Source organism: Rhinopithecus roxellana, unplaced genomic scaffold (assembly GCF_007565055.1).
Source record: "Rhinopithecus roxellana isolate Shanxi Qingling unplaced genomic scaffold, ASM756505v1 contig4077, whole genome shotgun sequence".
Taxonomy (NCBI): Eukaryota; Metazoa; Chordata; class Mammalia; order Primates; family Cercopithecidae; genus Rhinopithecus; species Rhinopithecus roxellana.
In genome coordinates this window covers 8,725-14,418 of record NW_022142971.1, presented here as the reverse complement: position 1 = coordinate 14,418, position 5,694 = coordinate 8,725, and the positions used below count along the sequence as shown (strand labels likewise).

The window sequence follows — 5,694 nt, the reverse complement described above, 5'->3', positions numbered from 1 at the left end:
GGGCTGTTCATTCTCCACCTTCAGGCAAAAAGTTCAGGCAGTTGTAACTACCAGCAGAACTGGAAGCCAAGCAACCAAAAAACGTGTAAGAACAGGGAGGCCCTGGATCCGCCGGCAGGGAGCAGAAGGGCTGAGCAGGGGGCTGGGAGAGGGAGCAGGCTGCAGGCTCCCACAGTCCCAAGCTGGGGCCACCCTCTGCACTGGGCGCAGCAGTAACATGGGCGTGGAAGACAGGCGCTGACAGAGGCCAAAGGTCCTCCCACCCACACCCTGGTCACGGATGACCATGGCACTTCCTATAAGGCGACCAACAGTTTATAAATCCCTTCAGAAGGTTTATCTCCACCTCAAACCCACGAGGCAGAGGTCATCATCTCCATTTTACAGACAAAGAAACGGAGATAGAGGAGAAAAGCTAGAATCCGTTCCAAATACATCTCCCTCGGGAAAGTCTTAGAGTCTCGGCTGAGAAAGGTCCCGGGACTAGAAGGGCGGAATTTATAGCAAACCAGAAAGGCTCTGAGCCCCAGGCCTCTTCCCAGCTGCCTCTGGGTCTCAAGCAGCTGCCTGTGCACCCTCCCAATCCCCGCACCCTACTGCAGAACTCCAGCCACTGGACACACGTGGACACTGCTTGGTTTGGAGGACACCTGTTGCTGCAAGAGAGGAAATTCACCTGCGCTCAAAGAGGCCTTGTATCCTTTTCTGTTCAGAACTTCCCGCTACTAGGCAAGGATTTCCAAGGCTGGGATGAGGCGCCCACCGCCAGCCCAGCAGTGACAGACACCAATTTTGGCAACTACACCCGCTAGAAACTTTCCTGGGACCGGACCGGCAGCAGGTTCTGAGCTGGACAGAAAGACGCTCCACCACTGGACCGGCCACAACCGACCAAAGCCCCACTTCGGGTGGGTGCGGGATCCCCTGGTCCAGAATCCATGACAGCTGGAGGAGGAGTCTGGAGTGGCGGCCGCACGAGTGGGACCGCCGGGGACCACCACCTCCTCTCGCCGCAGCCTGGGGAAGGGGCTGCAGCCAGGGAGACCCGCGCTGCCCGGCCCGTGTAGTCCTTACCGTGCAGACCGTTGGGGATGCTGCGGTGGTGCGGCGGCGCCGACAGGTCGTCCAGGGACCGACGTGTTGCTCCTGCCTTGCCTTCGGGGGCCTTGTGCGGCCCAGGGGGCAGCAGCGGGGGTGGGACATGGTGGTGGTGGTCCGGGCTGCGCCGCTGCCCGCGCTGGACGTACTGCTGCCGTCGCCCACGTCGCGGGCCCCCGCGCCGGGCGCGCCACGCCAGCGGCCCGCTCAGGCTGGCCTGGCTGTCGATTGAGCTGCGGGAGCCGGCACCGCCCCCGCCCCCGCCGCCGCCGCCGCCTGAGCCCCCCGTCGCCGCCAGTGCCGCGCGCTCCTCGTCCAGCAGCAGCACCAGCTCCTTGAGCTCCAGGTTCTCGCGCAGCAGGGCCTCCTGGCGCGCCTCGAGCTCGCGCAGTTTCTGCTGCGAGCGGGCCACCTCGTGCCACACGGCGCCGGCCGCGTGGCGCCCGAAGCGCTGCCACTCGCGCGCCAGCTTGCGCCCCTTCTGCCGGTCGTCGTCGAGGAAGCAGCAGAGCTCGCGCAGCTCCTGGTTGTCGTCCTGCAGCCGCTGGTTCACGTCCTTGAGGCCGCGGATCTCCAGCAGGTGCTGCTGCAGACGCCGGTTCACGTCGCGCATCAGGCCGCCGTGCTCCAGCATGAGGCCCACCTTCTCGCCCTCCGCGCGCCGCAGCCGCCGCGCCAGGTCCTCCTTGCTCCAGCGGAGCAGCTCCTCGTCCGGCACCTGGCTCAGCTCCTCCGACGCCGCCGCCGCCGTCGCTGCGGGCTTCGCCATGGCGGGGCCGTCACCGCGGCATCGCCCTCGCCCGGCCGGCGCTTCCCCGCGCCGGGGCTCCGCTGGGCCGGTCCGCGCGCGGGCGGGGGGCGGCCGGGGGCGCGTGCGGCCCGCCCCGCCGCCTTGCGCGCCCTCTCGCCGCGCCCGCCGGGGCTGCCGGGAGCCCGCGCGCCTCGGGGCTGACGAGCGGAGGCGGCTGCTGCGTCGGCGGCGCGGAGCCGGGCGCTCTCAGGGCTCTGGCGAGGCAGGCGGAGGCCCGCCCCCGGCCCAGCTCCGGGAGCCCCCCGCCCGCCCACCCCGGGCGGAGAGTGGGCGGGGCTCCGAGGCCCGGCCCCGCCCCCGAGGGCGAGGGGGAGCAGAGGCGCGGCCCCGCCGTCCCCCTGCGCGGTGCCGCCCGCCGGCCGGTGCCCTCTCAGAGGCGCGTTCCGGTCGCGGTCCCGCCCTCCGGGCCGTGCGATTGGGCCGCTCCAGGGGTGTGCGGAGGGGCGGGGCGCGCGTGGGGGAGCCGCGGGGGTGGTACGGTCCATCCGCGGGGTTTCCGACCCCCCCCGCAGCCGGCTCCCGGCGGTTCAAGTTTCTGCGCCCAGAGGACGCGGCCTTGGCCAATCCCAGGGCTACAGGGCGCTTTTAAAATGCAGGTACGACTGCGGGGAGGGGGACGGTGGGAAAGGTAGGGCCGGGCTTCCCTTAAAGGCGACGCGCAGAAATAGCAGTAGAGCCCCCTCCCCGGCCCGCGTCCCCCGCCCTCCTCCCTCTCCCCAGATAAACAAATACCCATGATCTAGGCTACGGCGCCCTTCTCCCTGCCGGGGGCACCAGAGTTCGGGCAGTCGGAGACTCAGCGAACAATAGGACTGTGACATGGGGGTCGCTCTTTCCCGCAGCTGGGCGGCTCTTTGTCCCTTCCCTGCCCCCAGGCTCCTCCGCCCCTGTCCCCACCCGGGTCTCCTGCTGGGGCGCGCAGCAGGGCTGCGTCTCCCCTCCTAGCCTGGGGCTGAGCTAAGCGCTGGCGTCCGCGCCCCGGCAGGGCCAGGGCCTTGCCAGCCGCGTCCCGCAGCGCGGTCCGTACTCTCTGCCCGATGGGGCGAGAGCGCCGGGAACCTGCCCCTGCCCGGAGCGGCGCTCAGAGCCACGCTCCCCCTCCCCCCACTCGACCGCTAAGTCCCTGGGATTCGGGAGATAATCTGCAGTTTGCGGGGTGGAAACCACTGGGAAGGTGGGAAGGTCTCCCACAGGGGCCCGAATGCCGGGGTCCGGGGGCGCCAAGCCGGCCACAGAACTGCCCACCGGCGGCCCTCGCGGGACCCCCGTCCTTCCCACTGCCTGTAAGTCTGTCTCGTTATCCTCCAGTCTCCAAAGCACATTTACGGCGCGTCTACCGCCGGCAGGCGGGGTGGGGGGTGTCCCCTCCCCCGGAACCTGCAACGAGATCAAACCCGCGCACGCGACAGTGAGCGGCCCACTGCCAGGAGCGCGCGCCCGCGCAGCAGCTGATGCCCCGTTTACAGTTGCTACGCCATTCATTCAGCTGTGTACTCAGCGCCTACTCGCCGCGGGGCCTGCTCCAGCCCCGGGGATTCTGCAGGGCACCGGACTGCCCTCTGCGAGGGACTTGGCGTCCTGGGAGCAGGATGGGGAGAAGACAGACGAGCTAGATCACGATAAAACTTGTCTTAAGTGCTATGCGGGGCATTAAGTCGAGCTGCTGTCGTAGAAAGCATAATCAGTTACTTTAGATCCAGCGGTCAGGGAGGTCGGGAGGCACATCTAAGCTGAAGTCTGATTGACAAGGTACAAAGATAAGGGGAAGGGCATTCCAGGCAGCGGGAACAGCCAGTGCCAAGGCCCTAGGGCTAGCCTGTTACGGGCCTGTTCCAAGGCCAGTGGGGCTGGGGGTTGGCCAGGAAAGAGGCGTGAGAGCTGAGGTCAGAGGTCAGAGGTTAGAGGGGCCACATCATGTATGATTCCAAGGCAGCTGGGGAGGCAGTGGGGGTTTTAGCAGGGAAGCAACATGACCTCGTTTACCTTTTTAAGAGGCTCACCCTGACCCACATGTGGAGAAGAGATGGAGGGGAGTACACAGAGAGGTCCAGATTCAATATCTCGTCTCCCACCTGTTCGCCACTCTCTCCAGACAGATGCTCAGGAGAGGGTGGTGGGGAGAGGATGGGCTGAGCACAGCTTCCAAGGTTAAACCCAGGGATGCTGAGGGTCTCCCAGGATCTGCCCAAGTGAGCCAGCTCCTGAGGGGAGGGGACATCCTTCCCTCTGAGGCACTGCTCTGCTGGCCCAGCACAGCTCAGTTTGAGTTTAGAGAGGGAGGGGCTTTCAGCTTCTGCCTGGGGGAGCTGCAGGTCTGTCTTAACCCCCAGGAAGCCAGATTAACTTCAAGGAGTTTCTTGCAGGCTCCCTGCAGAATGAAGCCTGTGCAGAGTTGCTCCTGGGAGATTGAAGCGTAAACGTTGGATACACCATAGGAAAAACCCACCAGCTCACCAGGAAAGTTGCTGAGATAGCACTGTGCTTTGTGAGAACCCCCTCCCCATTCGTGCACAGCTCCAGGTGGTTCCTCGGGCCTGTTATCTCTGCCCCCTGATCCTCCAGAGCTAGCAGCTTCCGCTGAACTCCCAAGAAAAAAGAGAAGCCTCTATCTAGATGGGGTTTATTTGCGTCATCTACAGGCTGTGTGGACCAAGGACCAAGAGTTCCTCTGTGGAGTCTTGATGGCTTTGCTCACGTCCTCAGGGTAGAACAAAGACAAGGTGCTAGCGGTGGTGGTACTGGGTGGCTTGAGGGAAGGTTTCTTTGCTCCCCACATGAGGGCTGGGAATGCTTGGGCAAAACAGGATAGGACCAGAGGAGGTGAGAGGGCCCAGGGCTGAAACAGGGTCCTGAAGGAAAAGGGACTTCCAGGCCAGAGCCACCTCCCGGAGGGCCCATATAATAGGGTCCAGGAGTAGGTGCCATGCCCCTGGAGTACTCACAGCCCAACAGAACCAGGAGCCCAAAATGTCACGTGACTTGCTTTTTTTTTTTTTGCTTTTTTTTTTTTTTTTTTTTTTTTTTGGTCTGAGACAGGGTCTCACTCTGTCTCCCAGGCTGGAGTGCAGTGCAGTGGCACTATCTTGGCTCAGTGCAACCTCAACCTCCAGGCTCAAGAGATCCTCCCACCTCAGCCTCCTGAGTAGCTGGGACCATAGGCACTATCATGCCTGGCTATTTTCTTTTTTCTTCTTTTTTTTTTTCCATAGAGACAGGGTCTCACTCTGTTTGCCAGGCTGGTCTCAAACTCCTGCGCTCAAGCAATCCAATCCTCCTGCCTCAATGACTTTGCTTCTTAAGCTCCTTGGTCATGACAATTCTGCTTTGTTACAAAAACAGTAAAACTGGCCGGGCGCGGTGGTTCGCTCCTGTAATCCCAGCACTTTGGGAGGCCGAAGCGGGCAGATCACGAGGTCAGGAGATCAAGACCATCCTGGCTAACACGGTGAAACCCCGTCTCTACTAAAAATACAAAAAAAATTAGCTGGGCGTGGTGGCAGGAACCTGTAGTCCCAGCTACTCGGGAGGCTGAGGCAGGAGAATGGCGTGAACCTGGGAGGCGGAGCTTGCAGTGAGCCGAGATCACACCACTGCATTCCAGCCCCTGGGACAACAGAGCGAGACTCCGTCTCAAAAAAAAAAAAGAAAAAAAAAAGAAAAGAAAAAAAACAGTAAAACCAAATCATGGTGTACTAACACAGTCATACTCTAGGTGCCCAGGAAAAGTAGTTGTGAGTCTTTTAAAAATAAAGGTGCCCCACCAACATTCTACCCCTCTTTTTTAA

The 5,694-nt window shown here is 62.6% G+C and overlaps 1 pseudogene; it reads right to left on the bottom strand.

Annotated features, from left to right (window-relative positions):
* Window positions 1–808: 808 nt before the first annotated feature.
* Window positions 809–1,967, bottom strand: LOC115895976 (annotated as a pseudogene).
* Window positions 1,968–5,694: the final 3,727 nt, after the last annotated feature.